This window comes from Petromyzon marinus, chromosome 23, assembly GCF_048934315.1.
Source record: "Petromyzon marinus isolate PM22_M1 ecotype Great Lakes invasive population chromosome 23, UKy_Petmar_22M1.pri1.0, whole genome shotgun sequence".
Classification (NCBI taxonomy): Eukaryota; Metazoa; Chordata; class Hyperoartia; order Petromyzontiformes; family Petromyzontidae; genus Petromyzon; species Petromyzon marinus.
The window spans coordinates 5,862,440-5,881,583 of record NC_133689.1 but is presented as its reverse complement, the minus strand read 5'-3'; positions in this window follow the sequence as shown (position 1 = coordinate 5,881,583).

Sequence of the window (19,144 nt, the reverse complement as noted above, 5' to 3'; positions counted from 1 at the left end):
ACGCCAAGGACTGCTGCTGAGTATGATGATTAACCTGCCACGTGTTGTTTTTTTGGAGCTTTGAACTGGGCAGAACACTCTCTTTCCTCACGGACAGATCGTTTCAAAGTCTTCCTTCCAAGCGCTCTGGAATGAGACGAATCGAGCAATTTCAATCATAATCAAAACTACTTCCAAAACTTTCCTGGGCAGGGGAAGTCCAAACGTTTGCCAAGTGTGATTTTCCGCGACCACATTCAACTCGACTGGCGTGCGTGTCAACGGCTCGAGTCGAAGGGCTCCTCAATCCGCGGCCCGACCTGGGAAACAAAACAAACAAAAAAACCGAACTTGGTAGCTGAGACGAGGCGGCCGTCGCTGACGACGGAATCGCGGCGGGGTAAGCGAAGGGCACGGTCAGGTCCTGTGGGCTCCTTCCGATCCGCGAATGAACTTTCTGAGACGGGCAGCTTGTGGCTCCTCTGTGATCTTCTCGGCCGCCATCGGTGAACTCTGCGCGGCACAACGATGAATGAAGGCTCATTAAGCACGAGCGAGCGAGCGAGCGAGAGAGATAACGCATTTACATTTTAATATAATTTTATCCGCTCTGTTATGCTGCAAGACTTCTCGAGTATACGTGTATTATATATATATGCGGTAGCTGTGTACGCTTTCATGATTTTCTAGCAATTTGTTTTTTACAGCGAAAGAAACGTGGGGCTGTTTTCACCCCCAGCCTATAAATAGCGGCGACCTCTGAGCTTGGGGAACGAGGCGTTTTGCAGCTTGCTCGCGCTGATATTTAAGCAAAGTTGTGTAATTACGGCAAAACCGATTGATGAATGGCAGATCAATTGTGCGGAATTGATCGAACGTAATTAACTGACCACAGATAGGTCACCGAGCAGATGTACACATGTCGCGCGCTTTTTTGTCCTTCGCGTGCCAAAAAAATGCACCGTCTCGGAGTGCTGAACCGCGCCGATAACGTTCGCCGGAGTTGTTTTAAGGGTGGAACAAGCCACGGACACCCGTGGTTAATCACGCTGCCTAATTTGCCGTCTAATGTGCGGAGCGACGCACCTGTGCGCGCCATGTGCCCGTGAGATAACAACACGCGTTGCGCTCTCAAAAATGTTGCCGCTTTAAAAAAAAAAAACACCTGGCCCAACCCTTTGAGCTCGTCCGTGCGAAAAATGACCATCCTCGTGCAAACAGATCGCCTCTTAGAGGCGCTGCTCTGGCCGGAATCAGAGTGCAGAGAGGGATCGTCGCATGGCGTTAGGCTTCGACAAAGCTCTCGCTCTTGCTTGCCGCAAATTCGATGTTAAAGACTTCCGTGGCTGGAGAGAGCATCACAACAAAATCAAATCCGCGCCGGACTGATCTCTCAAATTAGTTGTTCAACTCAACGTTACATTCCTTATAGAGGATCGCTGTGCCGGAAATTCAGTTGGCACGCGGCACATGCATCTTGCTTAAAACAGAAAAACACAGTGACAGCAACGGTGAGTTCTCCCTTCACATTTGTATTTTATTAATATCTTCATGGGGATACAGATACGCATGGTATAATAATATGGGGTTATTATGGATAGGTGTGTTTTTACATTCCAGTGTTAGTGCCTTATGCCATAATCGCACCTCCAAATCCAGCTCAGCAGCATTCCAGAAAATATCGAGTGAGACATTTAGTCCTGGGTAAACTAGGTTTCCCTTTGCGAATACGAGATTGTGTGTAAATTGGCTCTCGCAATAAAAAAATGCCAATTTCTATTGACCAGATTTTTTCTATTTTTAAACAGTGCCAAATATTAATCCAGAAAGCCCTCAACGAGTCTCGGGAGACTTATGCAATTAGTCCGATTGGTTAAATTCCGTTAAGCGTTGACTGGCCCCGCGTGGCAGGAAACCAAAAAAATAACCCGGGAGAAAAACCCAGCACTGCCATCTCCTCGACACCGCACGGCCCCTCAGACAAAAGCACCTGGCGCAAGCCCCGATGTTTTTCACCCATCCAAGTATTTCATTCACCGAGCTCAGCCCTGCCCAGCTTCTGAGGTCAAACAAACTCGGGCGTAGAAGTACTTGGGGCGCATTGGTCGTAGGCAAATTATGGGTGAAGATTCGGAAGTGAAATTCAGCACCCGACGTGAGATCGCTGAGACGCGCCATTTGTTTTGCCAAAAGGAGATCCGGTCGAAACGTGGGATGGAATGGCCGGGGCGAAAAAGCACAACGCGGTGATTTGATTTGACGTCGTGCGATGTGACGTGTCCCAAAGCTTCTGACCATCGCTTGGACCAGAAAACCAGAATGAAAAATAAAATAGAATACGATAAAACGTGTTGCGTAAAAGATCGCCGTAAACAGGGGGCTTACAAAGGATTACGCAGGGGGAATGCGAACAGAGCTTCGTGGCATTTTTTTGAGACGATCCGATTGATCATCGATGGAGATTATGCGGGAAAGAGGTGGAGTGTATCGACGGCACGGTGATTTTAGGGCACTTCTCCGGACGCCGGTGCTTCTGCCAAAGTGATGTTTTTTGGAGCGAGCGGCTCACAATGGGAAAAGTTGTGAATTAAAATACTAGTGGCGGTGGGATGGGGGGGGGGTCACTCAGCCCATTATGTATACCTCGAGTTTTTTTAATGAAATATCAGCAATGTTTATTTTTTTCACGTAGTGCCTTTCATTGAAAGGTCACGTGTAAACACAGTCGGCTCTCCGTAGGGTTTGGGCTCCATTCGTAACTCGAATGGTTCGCAAGTCGAGAACTGTCCAGAGTATAAACAGATTGCACCCAGTCATTGGTCTCGTGCTCAAGTCATTGGTGAAGGCACATGAACAAACTCAACCCCCCCCCCCCCGCCATAGAAATGTGGAATTTCCACCACAGGGCTGCAAAGGATAGATTAGCACCAGTGTCTCAATGCTCACCCGAATGGTTAATCACTTTGACTTTTTACTTTTAATTGAGGTGTCCCCTTGGTCACAATCCTAACAAGACGTACGGTTACACACAAAAGACAAAGATCCCCCGTATAGCCTTAACAGACTGTAGGGGCAAGTGCTGTTAGCGAGCACCTATGAAGGCCGGAACGGTACACGAGGGGGTGGGTGGCCAGCACCACGCCCGACCGCCTTTGTCTCCCTAGTGGCAATGTTTACACACCGCACCAGGTACTCATTTGAGGCTGAGTCGACCTAGGGGAGGCCCGGGACCGGTTCAGATTATCGTCACCGGTGTTGGCCGTGAGCGGGAATCGAACCCGGGTCGCCAGGTTCATAGCGCAGCGTAGCGCTAACCGCTACACTATCGCTCCCCACACGGTTACACACAGACACGCTTACCTAAATGCCATGGATGTAAATGTAAGCGAAGCGAATCCGATGAGCGACAGACGACGCTCGAAACTGCGCACCTTTTCGAATAATCGCCTCCGAACAAAATTGCAGTCTGTGAGCGGCCAAAGTGAACTCGGTAGAATTAAGAGAGGGGTCGTGGAGCCTTAACGTTTGTTTTTTTGGGGAGCCGTCAAAAAGAAAACATCTCCGAGTGTGCGTTACGCAATGTCGTTTAAATTCCCCTTTGCTCGGCTTTAAATAAAAAAAAAATGATCTCCTCCTCTCTCCGAATGTTGTGAGCTTGAGAGGAGTCGCGGGGCACGTTGACAAAAGTTCGTGGGATAAATGTTCACGATAGTTTGTCCCGAATAGCAAATGGCAGCGGGCCGCGTTAGGTAATGAGAAAGACAAAAACAACCGAGACCAACAGTCATCGATAGGCGAATTAATCTGACGTTATTTAAATATTAAGTGGCAAAAACCTCCCACTTTACCTCCTAAGTCTGATTCAGATGTAAACAATACGTGTGCATGAAAAAAAGTTGGTCTTTTATGAGCTAACATTGAGATAAAATTGTATTATGCAATGTAGTGTGCGTACAACCCTTCATCACTCCGCTGCTGGATGAAGACCTCTCCATATGCTTTTAGTAATTTTTTGTATTGGTTTTGCTAAGGCTGGGTACACCGAACAGTACGGGAATATCACACACGGGCTTGCGTACCGGCGATGATTAATTGGCACGTTTGCTCAGCGTCACAGCTGTTGTTTGTTTTGGCCGTGTCGGGTGGAGCAGGGTGCACGACACACGTGTTGCGTTTTACTCACCGCCGGCAAATCTGACCCACGAAAAAATACATGCACTCGTGAATCGGCATGCGAATGTGCGGGCACTGCGTTTAACGGTTGCACGATAATGCAGATTTCATCCGGAACACGCACTGGGCATTCGGCTGCCACTCAAAGCATGCGTCACCGCTATAAAAATCCGAAGTCTCAGTCGTCGGGGTCAGTGCTGACGCGCTGGACTAATATAAAGGCAGACGACGGGCGGTGATGATCATGCATCGTGGCGGGATGACGCGGGGAAAAATGCGAGACGTTAACACACGCGGACAGATTTGACACGCGCGTGCACACATGCAGGCGCACGCGTACGCACAAAGACAACGATCCCCCGTATAGCCTTAACAGACTGTTGGGGCAAGTGCTGTTAGCGTGCACCTATGAAGGCCGGCACGGCACACGAAGGGGGTGGGTGGCCAACACCACGCTCGGCCGCCTTTGTCTCCCTAGAAGCGATGTTTTTACACGTAGCACCAGGTACTCAGTTGAGGCTCAGTCAGCCTAGAGGAGGCCCAGGACAAGTGCAGATAATCGTCACTGGTGTTGGCCGTGAACGGAAATCGTACTCGGGTGGCCGGGTTCGTAGCGCATCGCGCTAAGCGCTCCACTACCGCTCCCCACACATGCGCACGCGCACACATAGGCACACACACGCACAGGAGCGCGCCAGGCTTATGCCTTGATCCGCCAAACTGCATACCCAGTAGCAGAAATAAATTAGCTCCGGAATGCACGGTGAAACGATGCAGTGCTCATCTTACCGTCCGCCGCACCAGATGCGTCGAATACATGTCATGTACGCTGCGCCAGAGAGCAATGCACATTTGTCCACAGCTGTTCTCTCTCTCTCTCTCGCGCGCGCGCGCGCTCACAGCGTTGCGACTATCAATCACTTCATTAACATTATTGTTCGCATATTGCGGAGAGAAATATTGAATCCCGCTCCATTTTTTTTTTATAAATATATGTCGGTGACTGATCTCATTGTGCGGTCCACTTAAGAGCAAAGCATTTGTCTGCACTAGACAACTATGTGGGGCTCGAGCAAAGACACAGCATTGCATAAAGCAGCGGTAACGATACATTAACGGAGATCACAAAAGCCACATTGACCGCCGAGGATGCACTTGTGGTTTTTTTTTTTTGGCACATTTGGGTCCGGTTCCATGAGCTTGGAGTGGAGTCCTGCGCGGGCCAAACCAGACCCTGCCCGCTGTCACTTAGACTCACGACCCGACGACCCGAGACACCCACGATTTTTTTTTTCGTAATAATATCAGCCTCTGCCTGGACGCCACGTTATTGTCGCAGTGCCGTGTACGGTGCAGTGACACGGAAAATATATATCTTTCGTATATTTTTATTGTCATGGCGGTGCATCGCGGGTCACCAGCAGCTGACACTCGGCGAACGTGACCCGAACGCATCTTTGGTTGCGACCCCCTTTTGCGGAGCTACCCGAGTCGACCGCGGGACCTCTCAAGCCGGGTCAGAGCATTGAGTGTGCGCTGGGGAGAGTGCAAGTTCGAATTGATTTCAGCCGGTCAAGATTAAACCGGGTTCTCAAGAGTAGTGAGTTGATAGCCTCAGTGCGGTTACCCACTGAATGCACACACGCGCACACGCGCGCCGCGCAAAAAGTCTATCGCATGAAAGTTGGTCTGTCACTTAATGGTGCACACTCTGGCCGCCGAGAGGATCGGCAATGTTTGGTTTAATAGCCATGCCACGAACGATCCTTGCGGAGCTCGCAAGGAGGTGTTCTGACTTGTGTGGACGGGAGGTCACAGTGGGGGGGGGGGGGGGGGGGGCATCTGAAGTAGTGACACCTACCGAATGTGGATCGTGAGAAGAAAAGTTGAGGAAAAAACAAAAAGAAACATTTTTTTTGTGTGGCCATATCACCGCGTGAGCAACGTGTCAATGTGTGTCGCACACCGGTATGCTGAAGAGAAATGTGCAACATTTAGCAATGAGGTGCTACGTCAGTTGCGTCCAGCAGGCAATTGCCAGAATTATTCTGCCCAAAAAATCTGGGCGCACGACACGCACACACACACACACACCCATTGTCATTATACTCAGTGGTTGCGAGAGCCGAAAAGATGAGAAGCTTGCGAAGAAAAAAAAATCTGGACAGATGCGTGCTTGACATCGCATTGATGGGACAGAAAGGAACACACACGGATCAGGAAGCAAACGCAAGTGACGGATGTCACATTGACCGTGCAGGAACGTAAGTGGGCTTGCACGGCTTGGGTGAAACACAAACGCTCGCAAAGGACGTGATGAGTTCAGCTCGTGATGCAGCAGGAGTAAGATGGATTACGAACTGGTCACGGTTTCTTTATCTCGTGAGATGACGCCAAGGGTACACAATGGAATATAATTTTGGTGAGTTTTTTTTAAACATCTTTTTTGTTTGTTTTGTTTTTGTTTAAGACGATGTCAAACCACAGCTGAGTTGTGTCTGCATTGTGAGTCGTAAGAAATCGGATTTGCTTCACCCCGTAATTCATCGCTGCACCGCAGGTCATGGCACGCCACAGTCTCGGTTTAAATATGTTGTTGTTGTTGTTGTTAAAATTATGAACCTCGTTGTATTTCAATTAAAGACACCGGCAAAACATGAAAGGGCGAATCCTTGAATTTTAGAAAGCCCGTGACACTTATTTAGTCACTGGGCCGTGGTGAATGATGTTGAGGTTTGAAATGCACAATCTCAGGAGCGTCGTTCTAAAATGTACTTTCAAACATTCTGTTGCATATTTCACAACGCTATCAGTTCGATTTATTTAAGTATTTTATTGGGGGGTGGGGGGGGGGGGTTGTACAACTTCCGCGACAGGCGAGCGGTGCATAGCGGGATAGGCAGCTCGGACAGACAACCAACGCGGATCTCGTAGGACCGTGGCGTTATGTGGTGCGTGGTGCATCAGATCCATTCTCTTCGGGGAAATAATAGGGGGAACGGGGTGGGGGGGGGGGGGAAGTCAGTCTCATTTCAAGTTCAGTAAAGTCAACTCGGGGTCTCTGGTGTGGCATTGACGAGGGGGGCCCCGGATCTGGGTGAACTCCCCTTCACCTGTTCCTCAGTTTCAGACTCAGGTGTTCGAAATTTCAATGTTTTCTTAAAACCAACGTGCGCCGATATTGGCCACGTTGTAATGTGGCGTCATGTCCATTATTTACGGCGTGATGGGACGGGTCCGTGATTACATTCCGTGAACGTGACGAGGATACATCAGAAAAACAATCTGATGGCGCTTAGGAAGAAATCGCACTCCGGTTGTGATCAACAAAATTGACCTGGAAACTGATCGCGTTGATCACAAAGAATCGGGCAAGAAGCATCTCTGATACTGAAAGATTGTCTTCGTTGGTACTATTGTTTTAAATGGTGGCGTTTATAAGTTCCGTAAATAAAATCAAAATCAAAAAAATCAAATGGTATATACAAACTAGATTAAGATTAAACGAATTATTTGGTGATGCTGCTGCATTGGCAGTGGTGCTCAAGCCCAAGTAACAAATACAAACCCTCAACACATTGTGGCCTCAAGAGAAACAAATACATACTAGGCGACGTTTCAGGCAATGGCCCTGTTGCATGTATATGCTATGAAGAAGGCCCATGGCCTGAAATGTTGCCTAATATAAATTAATTGTAGAGCCACAACGTTATTGACGAACGCGTTGAGTTTTGAGGTTTGCTACTCGCGGCCTTCATTGACTTGCTAACGAAGAGCGTGGTGAAGTATGGTCAAACAACCCGCTGGACCCGCACGTGGTGGAGAAGCTCTCATCTAGCAGTGGATGTTTTTTGTTGGCGTGATATTTTAAATATTGGCTGCCAGCAGCGAATGTTTTCACGAGTCGCAAGGTCATGTTGAGAAAGATTATTTACATTATTTAGCTGCTATAAATTTCCACGTTATAAGCCACTTTGTTCAGCTATCATTTGTGGCCAGGTCGCTTCTGAAAATAAGTTAATCGCTCAGTGGGCGTTATCTGGTAAGATAAAAAAATTGTTTAATTGTATTTGTATATTTTTAAAAGTTATTTGTTTTACCTTTCTGAGACTTGATACTCCACATCGTTTTTTTGCACTGTTTGATGTTGTAACGTTCTGACCCGCCCCTACTGGACATCTGTGAAAAATAACTTTATAGCTCATCGGATTCCTCCGGTATAAATACAGACTACGATTCTCATTTTTAAATGTGGGCTATGACGCCATCACACAATGACTCATGTGAGTCAGATTTAAAATTAGAAGGCATAGCATTTACAGGAGCTACAAAACTGTTGTTTTACTCACGCACACGCACAACATTCCCAATTAGTCTATATAGACCAGAGAGGCGAGTGCTGTTAGCGAGCGCCTATTAACGGTTGTATAACGCCAGACCATCTTTGTATTCCCAGTGTCTTATGTTTACGCATCGCCTCGGAGAAGCCCCCCGAACTGGCTCAGACATTTGTCACTGATGTTAACCACGAGCAGGAATCGAACTCAGGTCACTCGCTTCCGTAGCCCCTAAACACTGCACTACTAATCACTACAAAGACAACGATCTCCCGTATCGATTTAACGTAAAGGTCTGTATGGCACACGATGGGGTGGATTGGCCAGAACCACGCCGGTCCACCATTATCTCCTGAGTAACAACATTTACACACTGCACTTAATTGACGCTGCCTCGACTTAGAGGAGGTCTAGGTTCGGTTCATCGTCAATGGTGTTGGCCGAACCCGGGAGTCTCTGGGTTTGTAGCACAGTGTGCTAACCACTGCGCCACCGCTCCCCGCACAAATTCGCGTGCGTGCGTGCGTGCGTGCGGGCGTGTGCACGCACGCACGGACAATAACAAGCAAATGGAGCAGCGATGTTCCGTCACGGCACTCGCAGGTTCAGGGTTGAAGGCGCCATTCAAAAGAGGAACACGAGGAAGGGGTGGGGGCGCGGGGTGGGGGGTTATGTAACAGCGGAAATGGGGTGTGAAACGTAGCAAACACACACACAGCATTTCGCAAAATTCAGTCGCGTAGACCGAGTGGAAGGTTCGAAAGGCAAGCAGACGCCACCGACACATGATGTTACTCTCACCTTCGATTTGCACGGTTGGTTACGTACGGTGGAAAAGAAGTTCAGCATGCGTACATCATCCCATGGGTATTGCACCGTCACCGCATATACATAACATCAACTGGTATGCATTACTCAAAGACAAATATCCCCCCGTGCGGCTTAAATAGGCTGTTGGGACAAGTTTCGTTTTAGAGCACCGATGGAGGCCGGCACGGCACACGAGGGGGTGGGTGGCCAGAACCGTGCCCGGCCACCTTTGTCTCCCCAGTGGCGACGTTCACAAACCGCACCAGGTACTAATTTCAGGCTGAATCGACGTAGATAAGCGTCACTGTTGTTAGCTGTGAGGCGGTTCGAACTTGGGTCACTGGGTTCGTGAGCACTGTGCGCCAACCACTGCAGCGCATCGCGCGCTTTGGGATGCGCTTCCTCGGCCGTCTGGAACGCTCTTCCTTCTGATATTAGGAAGCCACTGGAGTTGTGCACCTTCAAATCATCCAGATAAAAAAAAACAATTTATTTAAAACTGCTTTTTGTGTTGAGTATTAGCACGGTTGGCTATGTACGGTGCAAAAGAAGTTAAACATAAATCAACATGCACAATTTCACTCCGTACAAATTATTCTATGCACACCGTCTGATAAGCCCTTACGCATCGCACCCAGCACATCATCTTATATACATCATTCCACACCAGCACCATATACACATCATCTCGGACAGATGATTCCATACACTCTGTCAGCTCATGTCATCAGACAGACATCATGTTGATGATGATGATCATCATCATCATACGCTTATCATTAATCATACATCATTATTTGCATTTACTTCTATGCATATCCCACATGCAAAACTCAATACACGTCACCGTAAACACATCATATTCGTGCGTCACAAGTTGTGCATCACTCGATATGCATCATCCACACCTAATCGCTCCATACACACAACCTCAAGGCACTGGCCCCATATGTTAAACACAGGGTCCTTGCCTCGAACATTTGGGAGCTTCAACAGCGTCGATTCCATCAAGCCTGACTGCTGCTGCTGCTGCTGATAATAATGAACAACTGTGTGAAGAAATCGCCCCAGAGTGTTGCTTCTACTCAATCAATGCTGCTAAAGTTATGCAATCACAAAAGAGCCGTGGTGCTTTTTGGGTTGTGTAAACATATGCGTGTGTTTTTTTTTGGTATTGTTTTTATGCGGAGAGACTGATTGATGGAAAGGAGCCGTGTTATCTGCCAACCTGAGTTGTGTACTTAAACTCCACACAGTGAGCCCGAATGATTATGTTATTTTGTGTGTCGTTTGTTCTCCTGCCCCGCAACAACGATTAGCACGGCTGCCTTACGTAGGGTGCGCGTAAGAAGTTCAACACAAAGACAAAGATCCCCCGTATAGCCTCAACGGACTGTAGGGGCAAGTGCTGTTAGCGAGCACCTAAATCTACATACACACATACAGGCCAGTGGATCGCTATCTCTGTACAAATCTGCCAGCCCTCGTCCCGCGGGGATTGCGTTGGCGACCAGACCTTCTGCTAAGCGTGTTCTGGACATCATAACTTTTTGCACAAATCTATTTTCCGCTACAACCGCGGGTCAACGCGAGAGTATTTGTCATTCTACATGTGGACTTTCGGGAGGGGATTTCGCAACCGTGCGAACTGTACGAGAAATGCGTGTCGTTTGTGGGGTGTTTTTTTTCTTCTTCTTTTGATTGACGTATCGCCCGGATTGTTTTGCTTGATTAGCTCAGGGGTCGGAAACCTGCGGGCGCTGGAGCCGCATGCGGCGGCTCCTTAAGGAATCGCTTCGTGACGCGTTATTTATTAAGGACCACCGTCGTGGATTCCCCCACGATGCATCGCGGCTCTTAAACTATTAACTTTTTTTTACGAATACGAACCAAAAAAAATGTTCATTCTGGTTATTTTGGTTGCTCGACGCGTGGATTAGCTGAACGTAAGCATTGAAAAGATGATAGAGAGAGAGAGTGAGTTGTGCCGTAGCCTCCGGGTTGTCGGACGCTCCAGAAAGTACTTGTAGTCGGTGTCAATGAAGTTACACGAACGTCTTGGTAGAGACAAAGATCCCCGGCATAGCCTTGACACACTTTTGGGGCAACACCATTGCCGGATTAAGCTAGTGCGTGGCCTGTAGCATATGTTACAAAGGGGCCCTAAATTGAAAGAAAAAAAACACGTAAATATTAAAACATACATTTTTAACTTGAATTGTAAAGTAATTGTATTTTTTTAATTTGCTATAAGGCCAGATAAAACGACAAATCGCTAACATTAAACACCCAATTGTTCATAAAAGTTGAAGGCAGTATAGTACTATAGTAATAGAGCAAGTGCAGAATCACTGAACCGGAATTGATAGCTCGAAAGCATTTAGCGCGGGGCCCTTGTAAGTGCGGGGCCCGTAGCTACGTGTATGTATTGGGACAATCTGGTACAGGGCAACACGTGTTGTGAGCGATCACCTATTGAGGCCAATAGGGCACACGAGGGGGTGGGTAGCCAGCACAAAGCCCGGCCGCCTTTGTCTCCCTCGTGGCGATATTTACACATCGCACCAGGTACTTATTCAAGGCTGAGTCGATCTAAGAGAGGCCCAGGACCGGTTCAGATAATCGTCACTGGTGGTTGCCGTGAACGAGAATTGAACCTGGGTTCGTAGCCAGAGATCAGGTTAACGCTTACCCGCATCTCTCATTAGCAAGGTTGGCTACGTACGGTGCGGTGCGAAAGAAGTTTAATATACATGCACACGTAGCGGAGCGCGCTAATCGCTACATCAGCGCTCCCCACACATTATTTGTGTTACAAGGACAAAGATCCCCCGTATAGACGAAACGGACTGTTAGGGCTAGTGCTGTTAGCGAGCACCTATGAAGGCCGGCACGGCACACGAGGGGGTGGGTGGCCAGCACCACGCCCGGTCGCCTTTGTCTCCCCAGTGGCGATGTTTTCACACCGCACCGGGTACTCATTTGAGGCTGAGTCCACCTAGGGGAGGCCCAGGACCGGTTCAACTAATCGTCACCGGTGTTGGCCGTGAGCGGGAATCGAACCCGGGTCGCCAGGTTTGTAGCGCAGCGCGCTAACCGCTACACCACCGCTCCCCTGTTTGTGTCACACACAAGCACACACGCCCCTAGCGCTATATAAGTTCACCCCCCCTCCCCACAACATTTCCTTTGACGTAGAGGGAAAAAATAATATGCAGGCGGCGATATACTTTCAGGTGCCTTTGATAAATGATTAATTCGGCGATGCTGCTGCGTTGGCAGTGATGCACAAGCACAATCAGCAGCGGCGACAGCTACAGGTCAACACGTGCGCCAATAGCTCTGATTAATGTGCTATGACGAAGGGCCATTGGCCGAAACGTCAACTACCGTCGCGTTTCTTCTAAGGCCGCAGTGTTGTTTTTGCCGAATGCATTGAGTTTCTTTGAAAAAAGGATGTTGTCCCAAAGTCACCATTAATAATAATATTATTGTTTTATTAGCAAGCAAAACTAAATAAATGTTGGATTGGCAATAGTGGATGATGACGAGGATGGTGATTACAGCTTTAACAAAAAATACGTATTTCCCACTGTCATATCACATTTGTCTTGGTCAGGTGCCAATAGGTTAGCTCAGGGGTCGTCAACCGAAATAACAAGACGAGCCACTCTTTTTCGAATTCAGTAAAAAAAAGAAAAGCTCAATATTTTAAGAGCCACAATGCACTGTGGGCGAACACGAGACGGTAAGGTGGGTCCTTAATAAAATAACGCCACGAAGCAAGTCCCTTAAAGAGCCTCACGCGGCTGCGGAGACGCTCATTTGCCGACCCTCGGGTTAGCTCAGCGATCGTTAGGGAGCAGCGCCTCATTGGTCGGCTCGATTCCCATCCTCCAGAGTCCCCGCGTGCACGTTCGCAACAGCGGCTGCGGCATCGGGTCACGGGCAAGCTTCGCAGGGGGTCACGCGAGGTCACGCGAGGTCACGCGAGATCTCCCCCCCATAGGCCGCGGGAAGGTCGCTCATCGTTATGGAAAGGTTGCGACGGGTCACTAAAGGTCGAATGAAACTTATATATATACGTCCGTAGCAATGGAAACAGTTGGTGCACGAAGATTGATGCGCGTAATGGGATATGCGCGTCTTGCACTTAGGGGCGCCGCCTGCGGATTGATCTCCGTCCAGTTGTTCGGTCCGACTTGAGCAATGTATCATCGTCTCACGTTGACATTGACCGATAGGTACTGCCACTCAGCTCTCAGCTCGCAACAACCGCGAAGGCTTTCCGAGTTCTCACGGAGAGCTCTGTGCACCACCATCACAAGGATGGAGTCATTCGAGGGCGAAAAAATTGCGCATTCTGGGAATCCTGCAAGACTTTACAAGAGTAATGCTTTCGCTCTAAATCAGCAAAGTGAGGAGGGAAGCGATAGCCGCCACGCAATTCCCCCAACCCTCCACACGCCGCCCCCCCCCCATGGCATCACATGTTGGCGACAAGAGATCGGATGAGGAAGGCAGGAGTGGCAGGGTCACCGCCGCACCTGCACGTGACGTGAGGTTGCCGATTGGTAGGCACGGGCTGGGATTTGGGGGCAGCGTTGCTGATCGCGCTACTTGCCAGATGCGCGACTCCGTCCGCGGTCAATGAGTTGGGGGGGGGGGCAATGGTTTGGCTAAAAATATTTTGTGGGGAGGCAGCAGGGGTTAGGGCACCAGCTGGGGCTCAAATATAGAAAGATTTCTACTATCATTAGCGGTGGGGGAGGCGATAATGATGATGCGTTTGTGATGACAATAAGGAGTTATGATTTATAGACGAAGATTCGTGATGATGATGATGACGACGATAGGCGCCGCAGGTACAACCGGGGCGTTATTTCAGCCAGAGTTGCCTGTGGCTGAGCTCCGGAAAATATTCATCGATGTATGTAGAACCTCTTTCACACCGTACGTAGCCAACCGTGCTAATCTCTAATTCCGCCCTCCACCTCTCGGAAATTATTAGAAGATAAATTAAGCCCTGGATACAACCTCCCTTTCAAGAGTGTGAGTGCATTGATTACAAATTCACCCCACGCATTAGGCTACACCGCTACAGCACACGAGGAAGGACAGGGTGAGACATGAAGAAGTGAGAGAAAGACTCAAGGTGGTAGGAATCACAGAGAAGATGAGAGAGTAAAGGCTGTGGGTGTGGTTCGGTCATGCGGAGAGACAGCAGGACAATAATGTGGGTCAGAAGGTGCAAGTGATGCAAGTGGAAGGAAAGAGATCAAGAGGAAGGCAGAAGAAGTGGTGGTGGTGGGGGGGAGTTGTGGTGCGATGGGACATTGTGGCCCGTGCAGCGGAAAGAGAGATGGTGCAGGACAGGGCAGCGTGGAGAAGGTTGGCAAGGACAGTGGAACACCCCCACATGAGTGGGACAAACGCGTGGAATTAGAAACCACAGCACACAATTTAAAATCAGATACGCTTGTTTGACATCTTGCACGTTAACCGGAGGGACTGCCACCGCATTCTGGGCCTGACGGGGAAAGAGGAGGACGAGGGCTCCCCGCCGCCACTCCGCCAACTCTGCCGCCGCTGCTGCTGCACAGCTGTGCTGAGCGTGAGAGGGAAATCGAGGCGATTTGCAACGGCGCCAATGATGACCAGCCCCTTCCGTGAGTTATGTTTCGATGACCGATACGTTGGTGCACACAGGCAACAGTCTCGCACACCAGCGGCCGACGGCACAGGTTGAGTCACGGAATACACTGTGCCAGCCACGTTAAAAATAGACTCTCAGCGTGGGGGGGGGGGGTGTAAAATAACGTCTCGACACGCTGCGGCCGGGCAATCAGTGAGCTCAGTGAGTCCTCCGCTCAGAAAGGCGCAAGGGTTCTGAGATTACCTCTTGAGCACGCGACGCTCCAGCCCATAGCCGCCCATCACGGGGAGCTGTAGGACAAATTCGCCAAGAAACTGATCAAAATACCAATTACGATCATGCGTTTTGTAAGTCTCGGCAGCGCCGTTTGACGGCGAGCTGTGCTTTCCGCAGTTCTAATAGTTGTGCGCTGCAATATATATATAAAACTTGGGGACATTTAAACTATTTGAATGTAAAGCGTGTTCATTATGATGTAATTTCATCCACACTAGCAGGGCAAGAAAAATGGTTTATGATGTATGTGATTGAATAAAACATTATATGGGTAGGGGTTTTTTTTCTCTCTCTTTTTTACGAAATATTAAAATTCTGGAAGCATTTGCGCAGCATTTACAGCTCAGAGGGAGAGGCGCGAAAAACGTTTGTAATCGCACCCTCCACGTCTGTCTTTATTTTAGACTGTCTCTTGTTTTAATCGCACCTAATCACACCACTCCATCACAATATCGCACCCTTACTTATTTAATTTAGTTTCCAATCCAATGTTCTCGGAGTACGCAATTGGTTCGCTAATTATAATCGCCTAATTCTCCAAAAACGCGAGACTACCTGTGCCACCTTTATGGTTTAGGGTCTTAAATCCGAGCCCCTGGCCACGCCGGACCAAACATTTAATCGGGGAGGGCACAAGCGGCTATGATTGTACTGGTGGGTCCAAATAAGAATGAACCCGGTAAACAGTCGCCTTGCCCCCCTTTCGAATGCCTCATTCAAAATGCCGTAATTTCACCTCTCGCCTTTGGTGGCGTGGAAGAACGTGCATGGACGGTAAAGTCATCTGGAGACGCAAAGCATGCTGGTAGGCACGTTGCGTTTCTGTTCGGGAGCACTGTGGCTGTTTATCGCCCGTGTAATGGTGCGTGTTCATAAGCAATTGATAAATAATAATATTACTCAAGGGTAAACATCGCCTTGTTTATTAATAGTAGAGATCATAACGATTTGAATGAAATATTCTTGGTTCTTTCGGTAAAGTCACGTTAGAAGGGAAACAATAAAATAATAAAAATATTAAACAATAAAATTCTCACGACGTTTCGACTGCAACACAAGCAATCATCATCAGGTGTGAAAAACCACAGCAAGAAAATTTGAAAAAAGTGGCGGGTTTTTTTTACGTTAGCACCACGGAGAGCGATTTGGCAGTTATTCAGATGGACAAGTCCATCTATATTATAACGTGGTACTAACGTTAAGAAAAACCCGCCACTTTTTTCAAAATTTCTTGCTGTGGTTTTCACACCTGATGATGATTGCTTGTGGTGCAGTCGGAACGTCGTGAGAATTTTATTGTTTTATATTTTTATTATTTCATTGTTTCCCTTCTACGTGACTTTACCGAAATAACCAAGAATATGAATCCCTGCAGTCACGAAAGCTTTAAATCAGAATTGAATGAAATCAAATATTTTTGAAACAACTGATAATTTCTGATCATGGCAATATTTATAGCGCCATAGATTGTATTGATGTATACGACTATGGATCATATGGGTGCGACGATGGAAACAGCAGTAAACATGTCTTATCAATTAATTAATTCAGATGTTGCCATAAATTGAGACGGTTGGTAGAATCACAGAAGGGGTAAATCGCTGAAGCTTGACTTCGATTTATTGTCGCCGTGCCCAAGGATCACGATCGGGCGGTGGGGAAGGGCTCTCTCCACTGCCCTTTCGTGAGAGCTGATCTCTCAATGGGGGATGTGTGCCACCATCGCTCAAGTGGACCCCTCCCTGCCTCGCCTCTGGTTCGTTTGACAACAAAGCTAATGTCCTGCCCTAAGGGCCTCCTCCTTTTGGGGGGGGGGGGGGGTCACTTAAATCTCTGCATTTGCCCAAATTTGAGTCGCTCCCTGTTGGGAAGGATAAGCGGGTCTGACGAAGGCCCTCCCGTCTACTGCCCACCACTCCCGGTCTCTCTTGATGGAAATTGCCCCCAGCGTGATGCGACACCGCCCTCGTTACCGTCTCCCTCCGGACGAAACCTGCCAAGCCCGCACGCTGCAAACGATTATGAAGATCGGTGTGCATGGCGGTGGTGGGGGTTTGGGTGGAAGTGGGTAAGATGGAGGAAGAGGGGGAGGTGGGGGCCAAGCAATAATACAATAAAAAAACAACCAATTGAGACCAGATGCAGGATGCAGGAGGGGATGGGATGTGCTTGCAGGTGCGTGTGTGTGTGTGCGCGTCGAGTGGCGTTCGCGTGAAGCCGCCACTTTTGTTCTTGGAATCCGTTCGCAGTCGTTGCTCGACCCGTCTGTGAATTCACGCGGCCACGGGCGGGCAATCTACCTTCGTGCAAGAAACGACATGCGCACCGCTCGAGTCCAACGTAACACATCAAGCACTTGCGTACGTGTGTGCAGTAGTGCGTATGCGCGTCGAGATAAAACACCGAATAAACACACACCTGTGTTTCATTGACACGTGCGTTGCTTAGGGGCCGCCCATATATGACGTCACGCGATTTTTGACACCCCCCCCCCCCCACTTCGTCACACGGCGTCACAAAAAGTCAGACCCCCCCCCCTCCCCTCAAATATGACGTCACAAAGTTCTGCCCCCCCCCCCACTCCCCCCCAAAAAATAAAACATGCTTCAAATCGAATTTTGATTTAAAGCTTTCGTGACTGCAGTCATTCATATTCTTGGTTCTTTCGGTAAAGTCACGTTGAAGGGAAACAATAAAATAATAAAATATATAAAATATATATTGTTATATATATTTAATTATTTAATTGCTTCCCTTCAACGTGACTTTACCGAAAGAACCAAGAATATGCTTCAAATCGCTTTAAACTATTGTTATTGTAGTGCGTGTTTAATGTGGCGCTGCTCTCTGATGTTGTAGGAGAAAACGTTTATTAAAAAGTCTACTTAATTAAGTATAACGTGTTGTCTGTACTGTATTTATTTAAAGTTGCGCATTTTGATGTGACGTCACACATCGTCACAAATATCTAACACCCCCCCCCCCCAGGTTCGTGACGTCATTTATGGACGGCCCTTTACAGAGATGCATTATCTTCAATTTATTATTCGTTACCATCAGATGCTAATCTATTGTGAATATAAAATAGCGTGCACGCGTGTTTGCAGTCATTTAGATAGCTGTAGCTTCTGTTGAGCGAGTTTGATTTCTGGCCGTTGCAAGCATCAGTGGTGAGTGATGTAGGCATTGGTCTTACCTCCCCCCCCCCCCCAGACCCACTAACTCGTATTACAGTACGGCAATACCCCGCTTTACGTCGTGAATGCGTTCATGATAGGTGCGACGACGAGTATCGAAACGACGTCAATCAAAGCGATTTGCAAGGGTTGGTAGTTTTGCGAAACGGCGTAATATGGAGAGACGTGCATCGGTGTCTTAACGTTCCAAGCCCCACGATTGACACGGCATGGGGAGGAGGCCTTCATCCAGCAGTGGATTGAGTAAGGGCTGTGCATCTTTATATATTTTTAAAAATAGAAAGTATACTTTCAAATTGCGCAACATGTTTTTTAAAATTTTACGAGACTCCTGGGAATGTCTTTTAAATAATGTATGGCTGAAAAGGGAATTGAGAGGTGTATTTTGATAACCACAATGAAAGTAAATGTGTGCATCACACAAAGTATTTAAATTTATGTTTTTTTTTTTTACATGCTGAATCGATGCTTGCTATCTGCTGTGACATACGGTTCAGGAAGATGGTCATTACCGAGAAATATAGAACAATACACATCGAGAAATGCACGCTTGGAATTGCATTGAGAGACAGGAAGAGGAAGGCACACGCAGGTTGATGATGGGATCACTCCAACGTTTAGGAAGAGTTAAGTTGGCTTGGGCAGGTCGCGTCTTCGCTCGAATGGACGGTGACCGATCGTCAAGAATAATAACGGAGTAGTAGCCAAGGAATGGA